The sequence below is a fragment of the Trichosurus vulpecula genome, chromosome 1, assembly GCF_011100635.1.
Source record: "Trichosurus vulpecula isolate mTriVul1 chromosome 1, mTriVul1.pri, whole genome shotgun sequence".
NCBI lineage: Eukaryota > Metazoa > Chordata > Mammalia > Diprotodontia > Phalangeridae > Trichosurus > Trichosurus vulpecula.
Window position 1 is genome coordinate 507,877,714 of NC_050573.1, and position 15,152 is coordinate 507,892,865.

The 15,152-nt window shown below is 37.1% G+C and overlaps 1 protein-coding gene across 1 annotated transcript in view; it reads left to right on the forward strand.

Moving 5' to 3' along the window:
* The window catches only part of PRR16 (proline rich 16), a 212,335-nt gene that overhangs the window by 179,061 nt on the left and 18,122 nt on the right, over positions 1 to 15,152 (forward strand). The gene's annotated exons all lie outside the window — the stretch shown is intronic.

The window sequence follows — 15,152 nt, forward strand, 5'->3', positions numbered from 1 at the left end:
GGATAGTCTGCCTTTCCTAGGGGGCTGCAACCCAAAGCCTGCACTGTGAGGGTAGATTGGAGATACACGGCAGTGGGTGTCCATTTAGCTTAAAAGTTGTCTTTCTGTGTATATAATGAAATACAACCCAGCTCCCATGCTTAGGTGTCACAAGGGGGATGAAGTTTTAGCTGGCATGAGAAAAGTATCTAGATTTTTGGTTTTCTTTTTAGTTGAAGTGCAGTAGTTTTGAATTGAAACTGTAGAGCTCTGCCTAGTATCAGTCAAACAGAAAGCCAGAGCAGTAATGCAAGGGGAAAAAAAGTCTATTCTTAAACACAATTTGGAACCCTTGTGGAGTTGTTTTTCTTTTGATTTTCTTTTGTATGTTTAGAATGATGAAGCAAAATAAACAATATTACACTTTTAACAGCTGTTCTTGACACCATTGAAAACTTGTGAGATTCAAGCAGACTTAACAGCTCAAAACAAGACAGTGCTTTAGAAGGCCCATAGCCCCATGAGTCTAGTCTCCTTAGATCAGATATTCCCTAGTTGTCTCATCCTCCACCCCCAACTCTTGTTTAAAAAACAAATAAAACCGAACCTGAGCAATGATGGAGTTCAGTGGAGTATCTGCTTTAAGCTACTCTGTCGTTTATATTGTTGATATATGAATAGCATTAAGGGGATATGTAAGTCTCGGTTTACTTGGTTGGGGGGTAGATGAGTGAAAAAGTGACCATCTCTGGCCCTTCCTGCCTGTAAGATATAGCTTTCAGAAATACCAAAAAGCAGGTGGTGAGGTTTTAGGCTAATTCCACTGAACAGGTTTTAACTTTTTCCCACTTTCTCTGGTTAAGTTAGGTATGCATTTTCTATATGTATGAAAATGTGCCTTTTAAAAATCCTTTTTTAGTCCTGCTTCAAATTTTCTTTGGGGTTTCCTTCCCACCTATCCTCAGTTTTGGTCTAGCACTAGAATTTTTGTGCAGAGAAACAGTAGAAAGTTCTGAGTTCTGCCAAGTCATAGAAGAGGGATGGCATACCTGAGCACTGGCTTCTTCTGAGCCTCCTGGGTCAGCTACCACTTCTAGAAAGGGCAATTATCTCCACTAAGTGGGGGTTGTGGCATGACACCCCCATATAGGTGGGGGTACTGAAGACGTGTAAAACCCTGCAGAAGGTTTTTTGCTCAATATCAATGTCTCGCCCCCCCAATCCCCTTCCCTCTTAATCATTAAAAATATATAGAAAATAAAAGTTTATTTGGGGGTTATTATTAGAGTGGGGGAATGGCCCATGTGTAATGAAGCATTTTGAGAATGATGATGGACAATGTCAGTGTCTGGAAAGAGGTGGAATTCTTGGGGCTTAAGGTGCTATAGTCCAGCAGATTAGGTTAAAATTGGAAGTATTCATCCAGTGTGTCCTATTTGTATTGAGGGAACCTTTCTCATAGGAGAGTCTTTTAAACAAATTTTTGAGCTTTCAAAGGTGTAATCAGGGGATCACTAATCAGTAAAAGTGTAAGTCATGTCATAGAGGTGTGGCCTGTTTTCTGTGGTCCTGTTCCCTTTCCCCCCTCCCCCAGGTCCTGTATTCCAAAATTTGTCAAATGGTCTTTTGTTGATGGCCTTTCCTTTGTGTTAGGACAGTATTTCCCTATATCCTGAATTCTGGTAAAGGCTTAGGGCTGTATTGTCTTATGGACATGAGCCATTCTGACCAGTGGGATCACCTTTGGAGCCTCTTTAACAGTTAGAGAAATTCTGTTAAATTCAGAACTAGAGCGATTAAGGGGTTTGGGTGCTGAGTATATGGTTAGAAGCATATTCTTCAGCCCTCCTTTTTCCATTTTTGCAACTCCTCCCTCATTTTTTTTTCTTCTCACATATATTGAGCTCCAGGGAGTTACATCTAGGGATAAAGAAGTTGCTAGTCCCTTATTCTGCTATGTACCACAATTCCATTTCCTTTCCTGACTTAAACTCATCCCAAGGTTCAAGTCTCAGGTGTAGACAAAGCCAAAGGGATATCATCTTCAGGCAGTCTTTTGGAAGTGGGACGTGGAGCTAGACCAGTTTGGCACAAGGTGTTCTCTCCTGGTGGGCATTTCAACATGCCTGGTTTCATATCTAAGCAGTAGCTGGTTTGAAGGCTAGCCAAGGCCTCTGCCTTTCCCTATGATTTGTGCTTCAGTCTTGCTTACTTCGTATTTGCTTATGCATTGTGTTGGTACACAAGTTCCCAGGTGCCCATCAGGGCTACAGAGTGAGGGGGTTGGACTAGATAATCTGACCCTTCCAGTTCTGAATCCTTTTATCCTGTTTTGACTTTTCCCCTCATCCTTGAGTTGAGGCTGCAAACTACAAGCCTCTTGGGCGGAAGGGTGGCATACTAGTAAAGGACATCTGAATGGAACATTCACTTAAGTTGGCTTCATTCCCTACCGATACCCACCTTAGAATTTGGGATACTCTTTCTAGCTCACTGTGAACTTGTATTTTCGGAAGCACGTTGTAGGTTTCTAAAGACTAACAGACCTCTAAACTTCAAAGACAAGGCAGAACCTACACAGTGGCTGTTGAGATGGGAGCTTGCTAATTAGATTCCTTCAAACTTGAAGCTGGTCTTGGCATTAAGGAAAAAAAGAAAACATTTGCTTATCAGAGGTACATTCTTCTATTGCCTGTCTGGGATGATGTTTTGCGATGCCTTGGTTGGAGGTGGAGCTAGGTTTGATTGTTTTTTGTAATGCTAACCTGTCCATGTATTCTTCCAATACTTTAGTCTCTAATACTCTTTTCCTATTTTGCTTCTGTCACTTCCCTCCCTTTCTCCTTTTACTTTACCCTCAGTGAGGTTTGATCTTTGGGAGAAAACAAACATTCAAAGAAACCTGGGCTTAATGTAGCAACTAATGTCAAAGTGTCTCTCCCATGTTCATATTCTTGTCAAAAAGTGTATCTATCTAGGGATCTTTTTGGATGCATTCATTTTCTGGGATAAAGTTTATTAATCAGTCTTCCCACCAAAATAAAATATTATTAACATCAGATTGCAAGATGGACTCACCAATAGTAAAGTTCTGAAATGGATCAAGACCATAGATATGTTAAGAATGGACAAGGTGTTCCCATTGAACAGGATGGAGAAAATTAGAGGATTTATAACAAAATAAATAAATCATTGTATTTGTGGTCCCTAATCATTGTGAACTGGGGTAGAAGAAAAAGAAAACTTAGGTCAGAATGTCTAGGTCATAGAATGCTTCTGAGACTCAGTTCTTTTCACCACCCCAAAACATCAGTGAACACACCAAATGAAGTTAGATCAAATGAAAAGAAAAGGAGAGGATAGAAGGAATGAATCCTCAAATAACAAACATTGTAGAAACTTTGGTAGAGAGACTAATAAAACTAGTAAGCAAAAATTAAGTCCTAATAAATTTAATAAAAGCCAAAAGACTGAAGGAAGGTTAATGAATGATACCATCATAATAACTAGACACCCAAAAGGGGAAAGAAAACACAAGAAATTCTAGATTCATTTTAGAGCCCAATATAATAATTAAAATGTCTTGGCCATATTAGAGACAAGGGATTCTGTGTGACGAGTTGAGTCTAAAAACATTGTAATACTCTGTGAGAAATGTGGTTTTGGGGATCACTGGACTTCCTAGGCAGGGCCAAAGTCCTGAGGAAGAACCCTCTGATAATCCCTAGGGAAAGCCGTACAGACCACAGGACTCCCAGAGGAAGACCAAGTGGTAGCCATCCCTTAATCTGTGGGGATCACAGGGCCTCCTAGGGCTGCCTGTTGCTTCCCTTCACTTGACCTTAGGAAAATCCATGTGATTTGCCCATTCACACCCAAAGAACTCAGGACCAGAGTGGGCAGAGGAAGGCATTTTATTACGCTCACCCAAGAGAGCGGGTGTAGTGCTCAAGGGAACACTCACACTGATACAGCTGTAGGAGCAGGGGTAACCATTCCCTCCACTCCTGCTAGAGTCATGGTTCGTTTACAATCTTTGTTTTTTTACATAGTTTTCCTAGGTTATATAGTTTATATAAATAGGATAATAAGGATACAGAAGCAAAAGTGAAATTAATTAGATTTTCCTTGTCTTAGTTTAGGATTAAACTATATTCTTTTACTTCCCCTACTTTCCCTCTTTAACATATGCAAATTAGGCCTGGATTCTTGACCAAGACCAGACCCTAGATAAGCTTGAACAGGTTCAAGTGGGTTTGGCCTCTCTAATTCCCTAGACTGCCTTCTCAAAAAGTATGCACATGCATACAAGCCTCTGACCTCTCACCTGACCGACCTTGAGGCCTGGTCTCTGCTAAAGCTGGGGTGGGGGAGGGTGGGGAAGCACACCTTTAGTTCTGTGGAAACAAAACTCCTCCTCCCATTTCTTACATACTCTAAATAAAATTAATGTAGTTATAAGCATGGAAATTAGGGTTATAAAAAATAACTCAAAATACAAACACAATATTTAGAACAAGTCGTGGAGAAATCTTAATGAATTAGTTAATGCTAAGATTTATTTTTTATTTTTTATTTTTTTAATTAAGATTTTTTTATTTTTACTTTACAACACTCAGTTCCACATGATTTTGAGTTCCAGATTTTCTCCCCCCCCCGCCCACTTCCCCAAGATGGCATGGAATCTGATATATCGTCTACATATAACTTCACAGTGAACTTATTTACACAGTAGTCAAGTTGTAAAGAAGAATTATGACCAATGGAATGAATCATGAGAAAGAAGAAACAAAAACAAAAAATAAAACAAAAACAAAGACAAAAGAAAAAACAAGACAGCAAATAGTGAGCCTCGATCTGCATTCAGACTCCATAGTTCTTTCTCTGGATGTAGATAGCTCTCTCCATCATGAGTCCTTTGGAGTTGTCTTTGAACGTTTTATTTCTGAGAAGAGTGAAGTCTATCAGGGTTAATCATCACAGAATCCACATATCTGTGGTTGTGTATAATGTTCTCCTGGTTTTGCTCCACTCACTCAGCATTATATCGTGTAGTTTTTTTCCAGGTTATTATGAAGTCCGTATCGTCACCATTTCTTATAGCACAGTAGTGTTCCGTTACAGTCATATACCACAGCTTGTTCAGCCATTCCCCAATTGATGGGCATCCCCTTGATTTCCAATTCTTTGCTGCTACAAAAAGAGTCACTATGAATATTTTTGTACATATGGGTCCTTTTCCCACTTGTGTGATCTCTTTGAGATACAACCCTAGAAGTGGTATTGCTGAGTCAAATGTGTAATTCTGAATAAGGGTTTTAGTCATACAAGATTAAAAATACTCCTGTAATTTTTAACATTTTCAAAATCAAGGTACCATTTTATGAAAGACCATTTTCCCTTTCCAACACATCCTCCACAACAATTTCAAATTAATATCTGTAACTTACATTATTTATAATAGAAAAATAATGGAAACACTTCAAGAATAACTGAGGAAAAAACAAGTATGCCTTCTGTTTCCCCTATTGTTTGACATTTGACATATGAATATAAATGCTAACTATGCTAATAGGAAAGGGAAAATAGGGTTCATTGTTAGATATTTGTCAAAATTATCTGTTTCTGGAAGGTATTGTTTACTAGGAAAATCCTAGAAAGTCAACAAAAATTTAGTCAACCAATTCCTTCAATAAAATAGTAAGATCTGAAAGAAAGCCATACAATTACCAGTGTTGCAGTATATTACTTAAAAAGAGAGAGTAGGAAAAGATACAAAAGAATGCTCAAATTGTTCTGTAACTTCATTGATGTGTATATTTTCCCATCCTTTTTTTCTCATCCGGTACATCTCTTAACACATCTTCCCTTAAGTTTTATATAGTTCTATGAGTTTTGTTCAAGACCTCCTGATAGTACAAGTATACTAGTGGAGCAGGTGGGTTCACCGTTTCTCATTTTTGCTGTGCAGTAGTCCCATTTTCTTTTTATCTATACATTTATGTGACTTCAAGAGATACCTTTTCAATGTTTAACCTTCAAACTTCCTGTTTTGTAGTGTTTTGAAGCATGATTCTACCCATCATATGTCTTCTCTGTTGCCCTTTCAATGATCCTCAACTTCTATTCCTGAGACACTACTGTTCTTCGATGCATATATATGTGTGTGTGTGTGTGTGTGTGTGTAAACACACAATATTAATGGAAAAATATTGGTATTCAAAAATGGCTGCACTTCAGAAATAGACATTTCATTTACAATAGCAATTTATCGTGTATCTGAGAGCATCTTAAAAATATGTAGATTGTCCTATTCTGAACTCATTTTTGTTCTTATTTTTAAATGTTTCAATGATTTTTTTCATTTATTTCTGGGAGTGGGCATTGTTATATCATTACATACTAATACCCACCTGCATAGAAATTATCTTTTTCATTGATTTTTTGTTTTCTTTTCTTAATCTGCCCATACTCCTCCCCTTCCCATGGGCAAATCAATAAGTAAAGAAACAAAAAAGTGCCCTTTATAAATACATGTATAATCTATTAAAACAAATTCCTACAGTGAAAATATATGTCTTTTCCTGCATTTTAAGTTCATCACCTCTTTGTCAGGAAATGAATGATCTGTTTTGTCTTCATTCTTTTGAACTCATGGTTTATCATTGTGTTGATCAAAGTCTAAAATCTTTTAAAGTTGTTTTTCTCTATGAGGTTGTTATCATAGTATAAATTGTTCTTTTACTTCCACTCACTTTGTTATAATACAATTAATAAAGGCCTTCCCAGTTTCCTCTGAAAAAAATATGGATCTTGTAAAAACATGTTGAATATAAAATTTCAAAGAATTATAATATTGGAAGTAGTTTAGAATGAAGAAGGTGACAACAGCAAGAGCAAAACAACAAATTAAATAATAAATAATAGTGCAAATAGAAAAAAATAATGTTGGTGCTGTTGATAAACTTTACATGTTTTCTTTAATCTTTTACTATTAAATTTAAAAGTGGAAAGTAGTTTGTACTGTCAGTTATAAATGCATTATTAAGAAGGTTTACTTACATATGTACTTGGGAGTAGGGTATTTGGGTTTTGTTGTGATGTGTCTGTTGTGTCAAAAAAAGTATAGTCTACCAAAATGTGGGGAAAATCCACCATAAATCATGGGTGTCTAATTCTACCCTTCCTCCGATAAAAAATACAAATTTATGCACCAATGTACACTTTGGCTCTTCTTTCCCAGCAATATTTTGGGAGAATTTCCTGAGAATAAACATTTCTAATTTTTAAGCTTTTTTATTGAGTACTGCAATGAGAAAATAACTCCTGGATGTCAGAATTGAGAGGATTCTGATGGCGATAATTGTTCTTCATCACAGGAAAATAATGCCAAAATGTTGAGCTTAGCAGCAAGTTTGAAAGAAAATATTATTTTTTTTATAAGATGATACTACCAACTTCCCTTAACCCAAACAGGTGAATATCTCCTTAGCTCAGACCATTCTTGTTACAGGGTGAAGGTGGGAAGATGTCTCAGTGTGTCCTAGATCTCCATCAATTTTTTTTCTTCTGTAAAAATCAGGGAAAATATTTGAACTAATTACCTTATAGAATTGTTGTATAACCCCTCCTCCGCAGAGAATGCCACCAAAACAGGGAAGAACTACCAACCAGAGCGTGTGTAAGCCATACAGAAAGTTTGGCATCCTTTCAGCTTCCCATGGCCTTGAAAAGACATTCCCCCCACTCCCTGTGGAGAAGCCACATGGCTGAGAGAAGTCATGTGACAGAGATGGAAAAGGTGGAAGACCATGAGCTCTTTTGGTCCCCCTATACTTCTGCTTAATTGACAGGAAGTAAAGGATTAGGGTTAGGTGCTGCCTCCTCGGAAATAAAGCGGGGAAAAACAGCTGAACTTAAGATCTTGTACTACGGAGTTCACTGATCTGTTTCTCCTTACTTCTACCCGTACTTTATGGGGCCCCAATGTTTGTTTCAGGATATCTTGTTCCAGGATAGCTTGGGTAGAGAACATATTGGAGGGGAGGAACTAGCATAATTTTAGGTAGAAAATTTTATTTTTAATCAGCATTGATCAACATTTTATAGACTTTCTTCATCTTCTAAGAGGAGGAAGGAGGACTACAACACAAATGATCTTAGGGTTTGAACCATTTTCTCTTTAAGAGCCTCAGCACTTCTTCCTCTGGAATTCATCATTATCATCCATCATCATCATCATCATCATCATCATCATTTGCATTTATATAGTGTTTTAAGGTTTGCAAATTATTTACCTCTATTATCCCATAGTATCCTCACCACTTGGAATTATTACCTCAGTTTGCCATATGAAGAAACTGAAGCAGAGGGAGTTTAAATATTTTGAGAGGTTCACAGAGCTATGTGTCTGAGGTCATATTTGAACTCAGATCTTACTGACTTCATGCAAAGTATTTTATTCCCTGCAGCATGTAGCTGCCTTCAGCCAAATGTTCATTCCTTTGATGAATTTGTATTTATCTTTTTTTAAGGCAATGAATTCTGTTAGGTACTAGGAGAGTTATAAGTATAAATAGATAATGGTCCTTGACCTCTGAGTGCTGTTTCTATTAGGCTTGATAAGACACATGCAGAGATTTGTATTATACGAATTAGAGTTAAATTTCATAAATAGAGAGTGCTATATGATTTATTATAACAGATGAGTTGTAGCTGAGAGGAGTATGCTAGCTATTGTCATTATCTAGTTCATTGTAATTATGTTATTCCACTGTGCCCAATTCTGGTCTTTTAGATGCAGCACATATTTGGTAGCTATCATTTTAATCCTTTTCTCATTATTTTTGAATCTTTGCTTTAGTATTTGAAGATTTATTTTTTATGGAATATTGACATTCAAGGCTCAGTGCCTTACTTTGATTTTATGATTCTTCTGTTTTCACTTTATGGTTTTCATAGGCAGAACCTGACATTGTTGTTAGAAGTGGAATTAAGGGTCTCCTCTTTTCCAACTGTAATGCAAATTGCAAAAATTGAAACATTTTACTGGTGACATTATTCTATACTTAAGTGATCACTGCTTTTTGAATATAAGTGGCCTGGGTGGGTAGAGGTAATATAGAACATATGTACTGGAAAGTTTTAAATATACTTGTTAGAGCATGTCTGGACATATGCTGAACAATGGATTCTATTTCTTGCAATGCAGTATGTTTAAAGACTAGAAAATGTATGCTGATTAGGACCCTATTCTTTTCTCAGCACTCTGGGGGAGCATTTGAAGTGGGGAAAAGGAGAAAGATGTGTTTGAGGGGTGGGATATAAGCAGGGAAGATTAAATATCTCCAGAATATGAGCTAATCCTCTGTCACCTAAGTCAAAAAATTCTAATTCAATTAGGAAAAAAAATGTTAAGCACCTACTATGTTCAGCATAGTGCACTACACACTTATTCTAGTTTCAGCCAAGTACAAAACTGATGTTTTTAGGAGAGAGAGAGAGAGGGAGGCAGAGAGAGAGAGGGAGGGAGAGAGAGAGAGGGAGGGGAGAAAGAGAGAGGGAGGAGAGAGAGAGAGAGAGAGAGAGAGAGAGAGAGAGAGAGAGAGAGAAACAAAGAGACAGACAGAGAGACAGACAGAGACAGACAGAGAGAGCAGAACTGACAGAATAGTCAGTTTCTCATGTGTGGTTTTTAGATTTTTTTTTTAGTTTTAGTTTTCAAAACTCAGTTCCACATAATTTTGATTTCCAGATTTTCTCCCCCGACTCTCCCCCTGTCTCCCCAAGACTGCATGGAATCCAATATATCTTCTACATATTGAAATTATTTACACAATAGTTAAATTGTAAAGAAGAATTTTGACCAATGGAATGAATCATGAGAAAGAAGAAACAAAACCAAAATAAATTAAAAAAAAAACAAAGGGAAAAAAGGTGAGCATAAAGTGTGCCTCAATCTGCATTCAGAATCCATACTTCTTTCTCTGGATGTAGATAGCTCTCTCCATCATGAGTTCTGCTGCAGAACCCATGAAATAACAGAGGGAAGCAGAGCTCCAGCCCAGGAAAGCTTCGATGGTTGGGGGGAAGGGTCTATCGAAATGGAGCTGGGAGCTGAGCAGAGCAGAAGGCAGTGTGGGCTGCACTGGGACCAACCAGACTGGGAGGTGGGCGGAACAGGCCCTACCGCCCTGAATCCATGAGCCGTGGCAGTTGCCAGACTTCTCACCACAAACACCAAAGACAACAGAGAAGGTTACTGAGAAAAGCTGCAGGGACAGAGTGAAAGGAGTTCTGGTTCAGCCACCGACACTCTGGGGACAGAACTACAGCTGCAGTTGCTTCCAGCCGCAGGTCCACCTGGTGGGAGGAATTAGGTGGGGGATCTGAGCAGGAGTGCAGAGCCTGCTTAGATCTGAGTCTGGGTTGGTGGTTCTTGGGGGAGGAGAAACGCTGGTATGACAGAGCTTGCTGTGCAGAAATAGCTCTTAAAACAACAGTGCAGCCCCTCAAGCTTGTGACAAAGTACTCTATAACCTACAAGCAGTTATACCCAAATAAAAAACTCAAGGGTCAAGTAGTTGGCTGGGAACATGGCCAGGCAGTGAAAATGGAATCAGATTCAGACTCAGATTTTGGAATCTTTCTTTGGTGAGAAAGAAGACCAAAACATACAGACAGAAGAAGTCAACAAAGTCAAAGAGCCTACATCAAAAGCCTCCAAGGAAAACATGAACTGGTCTCAGGCCATGGAAGAGCTCAAAAAGGATTTGGAAAAGGAAGTTAGAGAAGTAGAGGAAAAATTGGGAAGAGAAATGAAAATGATGCAAGAAAACTATGAAAAACAAGTCAATGACTTGATAAAGGAGACCCAAAAAATACTGAAGAAAATAACGCCTTAAAAATAGACTAACTCAAACGGCAAAAGAGCTCCAAAAAGCCAATGAGGAGAAGAATGCCTTGAAAGGCAGAATTAGCCAAATGGAAAAGGAGGTCCAAAAGACCACTGAAGAAAATGCTACCTTAAAAATTAGATTGGAGCAAGTAGAAGCTAGTGACTTTATGAGAAATCAAGATATTGTAAAACAGAACCAAAGGAATGAAAAAATGGAAGACAATGTCAAATATCTCATTGGAAAAACCACTGATGTGGAAGACAGATGCAGGACAGATAATTTAAAAATTACTGGACTACCTGAAAGCCATGATCAAAAAAAGAGCCGCGATATCATCTTTCAAGAAATTATCAAGGAGAACTGCCCTGATATTCTAGAGCCACAGGGTAAAATAGAAATGGAAAGAATCCACTGATCGCTTCCTCAAAAAGATCCCAAAAAGAAAACTCCCAGGAATATTGTTGCCAAATTCCAGAACTCCCAGATCAAGGAGAAAATACTGCAAGCAGCCAGAAAGAAACAATTTGAGTATTGTAGAAACACAATCAGGATAGCACAAGATGTAGCAGCTTCTACATTAAGTGATCAGAGGGCTTGGAATATGATATTCCAGAAGTCAGTGGAGCTAGGATTGAAACCAAGAATCACCAACCCAGCAAAACTGAGTATCATGCTCCAAGGCAAAATATGGATTTTCAATAAAATAGAGGACTTTCAAGCTTTCTCAGTGAAAAGACCAGAGCTGAATAGAAAACTTGACTTCCAAACACAAGAATCAAGAGAAGCATGAAAAGGTAAACAGGAAAGAGAAATCATAATGGATTTACTAAAGTTGAACTGTTTTGTTGACATTCCTACATGGAAAGATGATGTGTGTAATTCATGAGACTTCAGTATTAGGGTAGCTGAAGGGAATATACATACATACACACACACACACACACACACACACACACACACACACACACACACATATAGACAGGGCACAGGGTGAGTTGAATATGAAGGGATGATGTCTGAAATGCATAAAATCAAATTAAAGGATGAGAGAGGAATATATTTAGAGAGGGACAAAGGGAGAAATAAAATGGGTTAAATTATCTCACATAAAAGTGGCAAGAAAAAGCAGTTCTGTTGGGAGGGAAGAGGGGGCAGATGAGGGGGAATGAGTGAATCTTGCTCTCATCAGATTTGACCTGAGGAAGGAATAACATGCACATTGAATTCAGTATCTTGCCCCACAGGAAAGAAGGAGGAAGGAGATAAATGTGGCAGGGCGTGGCAATGGAAGGGAGAGAAGATAGGGGAGGGGGTAATCAAAAGCAAACACTTTTTGAAAAGTGACAGGGTCGAGGGAGAAAATTGGGTAATGCAGGGTAGGATAGGAAGGAGCAAAATATAGTTAGTCCTTCACAACATGAGTATTGTGGAAGGGTTTTGCATAATGATACTCATGTGGCCTATGTTGAATTGCTTGCTTTCTTAGGGAGGGTGGGTGGGGAGGGAAGAGGGGAGAGAATTTGGAACTCAAAGTTCTAAAAGCATATTCAAAAAATTATTTTTTGTATATAACTAGGAAATAAAAGATACATCTATCTTGCCCTACAAGAAAGCAAAGGAAAACAGGATAGGGGGTGGGGTGACAGAAGGAATGATTGACTGGGGAATGGAGCAATCAGAATATATGCCATCTTGGAGTGGGGGAGAGGGTAGAAATGGGGAGAAAATTTGTAATTCAAACTCTTGTGAAAATTAATGCTGAAAACTAAAAATATTAAATAAATAAATGATGATTTAAAAAAAAGAATTTGAAGTTAAAAGATAAGTGTTAATAATGAATACATTTATACAGAACTTTATGATTTCTAAAACACTTCCTTATACGTATCAATTCGTTTGAGATTAGATTTATACACTATTTTCCCCATAACACTTTTGTGACCTGTGAATATTGTTATCTCTGCTTTACTGGTGAGGAAACGGAGGATCAGAGTGATGAAGAAGCTTCCCATGGGTCACAAAAGTTATTAGTAAGAGTTAGGACTAGACCTCAGCTCTCATGACTGGTACCATTTTTATCATAACACTCTTCATCTTATCTAGTCACCCAGTTGTTTAGTGAAAAAGCTGTAACTAGAACCATTGTGTTTTGCCTACCAGCCTAGTGTTCTTGCTACTACCAATCCAATGGAAAGTGATCTGAAAAGGTAATAAAGATTCCTCATTTTATGAATCCAGCTCACATTTTTTTAAACAAACTGCAGATGGAGATGTATGGAGAGTATAATAGGGGATACAAAAGGGCTTATGTAATTTTATGGTGGAAAGAACTAGCATACAAAGCTGTATTCTGAATTCTGAATAATATTACTTTATTACTGTCCTTTACATTGTACCTATATTAATGTTGTAAATTTCATCAACTGTCTGTTCTGCAGCAAAAGACCTATTCTTTGTGTAAAATGGTGATTAGAGAAGTCTGGGACTCAAGTAATATATTTCTCTAAGGACTGAAACCCATTATTATGTTTGAATTTGCTTGTTTTTGACATGATGCTTGATTATGTAGGCCAATAGATTCTGTCAAATTCCAGGGTTGATGATATTAAAGTAGCTTGCTTTTCCTGAAGTTAAAAAAAGTGGTGACATTCTTCATTAATAAGCTGTTAATTTTTGTTCTGTTTAAATATCCCACAAATTATGATGGTGCATTAAAATGTAACTTTTTCTAGTTATAATTTGTGATTTAGCCAGTATACTATTTAGGCAATAACAGAATTCTTACTTGGGGAAGTTTTCCTTTTTCATTTATTAATACTGTGAAACATTTAGTAGTTTGTAAAGAAATACAATTTAATGCTTAAGTCTACTTCATGATGAGATTTTTTGAGGAGAAATGGAAAACTTTCTAGGGAATGATATTTTGAGAGTTTTTTTTCATTGACACTTATTAACCTCTTTATTCTGTACTTAGAACATTGTTAAGACATTGTAGAAATTACAAAAAAATAGCTTTAATTCATAATGCTTTCAACAACCATTCATTAACATGTACAATGTGCAAAGTGTATAATTGTAGCAGCAGCAGCAGCAGCAGCAGCAGTAGTAGTAGTAACAGTAGTAGTAGTAGTAATAGTAGTAGAAGTTGTAGTAGTAGTTGTAGTAGTAGTTAGTAGTAGTAGCAGTAGTAGTAGTAGTAGTAGTAATGGTAGTAGATACAGAGCTGTGCTGTGACTAAAGAATGGAGGTCAAATCCTGCCTCTGACAGATACTGGCTCTTTGACTCCAGGAACTTAGCTTATCAATATCTCAGGCAATTCTCTAAGAGGATAAGTCACAGAGTAAATTTAAGTCTTCATTGATCTTCAAAACAGATTGTAATTTAAAAACAGTGCTATTAAATTCAGTTTATCTCACTTAATCTAAAATGTTTGGCTGTATTATGAAATTTATCTATCTAATCTATGAACATATGATGTATGAATATATATATGTATGTGTCTATATTTTTCTTTATATATCATTTATCTACTTAATTCTCTCCCTCAGCGTAGCACACACACACACAAAGACACACACACAACACACAAACACACACATACAAAACACATAGACATATGGCAGCATTCTTATATACAGATGAATCTGCTGTGATTAAAACCTTAAAATTAAATGTAGTTGTTCTAACACAATTACCAGTTTGTTTGTTTGTTTTCATTTTCCTCTTCCAAGACTCACAAGGAAAGTAGGATTAAGTAAGATAGAAGGAACTCAATCTTTTGAATAAAGCGCTAATTTGAAGTCAGAAGCACCTGGGCATGAAGGTTTAATATTAGTAGTGTTAAACCTGAGGCAAATGATTTCCATTGATTCCAAATATTTAGAAAGTACAATTGCCTCCTTTGTAGCTACCTCTAGAAGCCATCTGGCATTTGAACTCCTCTAACAATGGTATTCTTTCTCTTTTAAAAAATTAATTATGCTTACTTACATACATATATGCATACATACACACATATCTATATCAATACTAATACTGATACTTAATGAGACAGTAAAGTAATGGTTAGAACATTGGTTTGGACTGCATGTCAAGAAACAGATATTTAGCCCTGTCTCTGTCACTACCATTTGTTATCATATATGATAGTGGGTAATAATTACATCTCTCTCTAGTTCTTTCTTCAAGGGCAAAATGAAGAAGTTGGAATATATGATATTTGATGTGCTACCCACCCCTAAAAAGGTATAATTTTTAACTTCTGAATTAAGGAA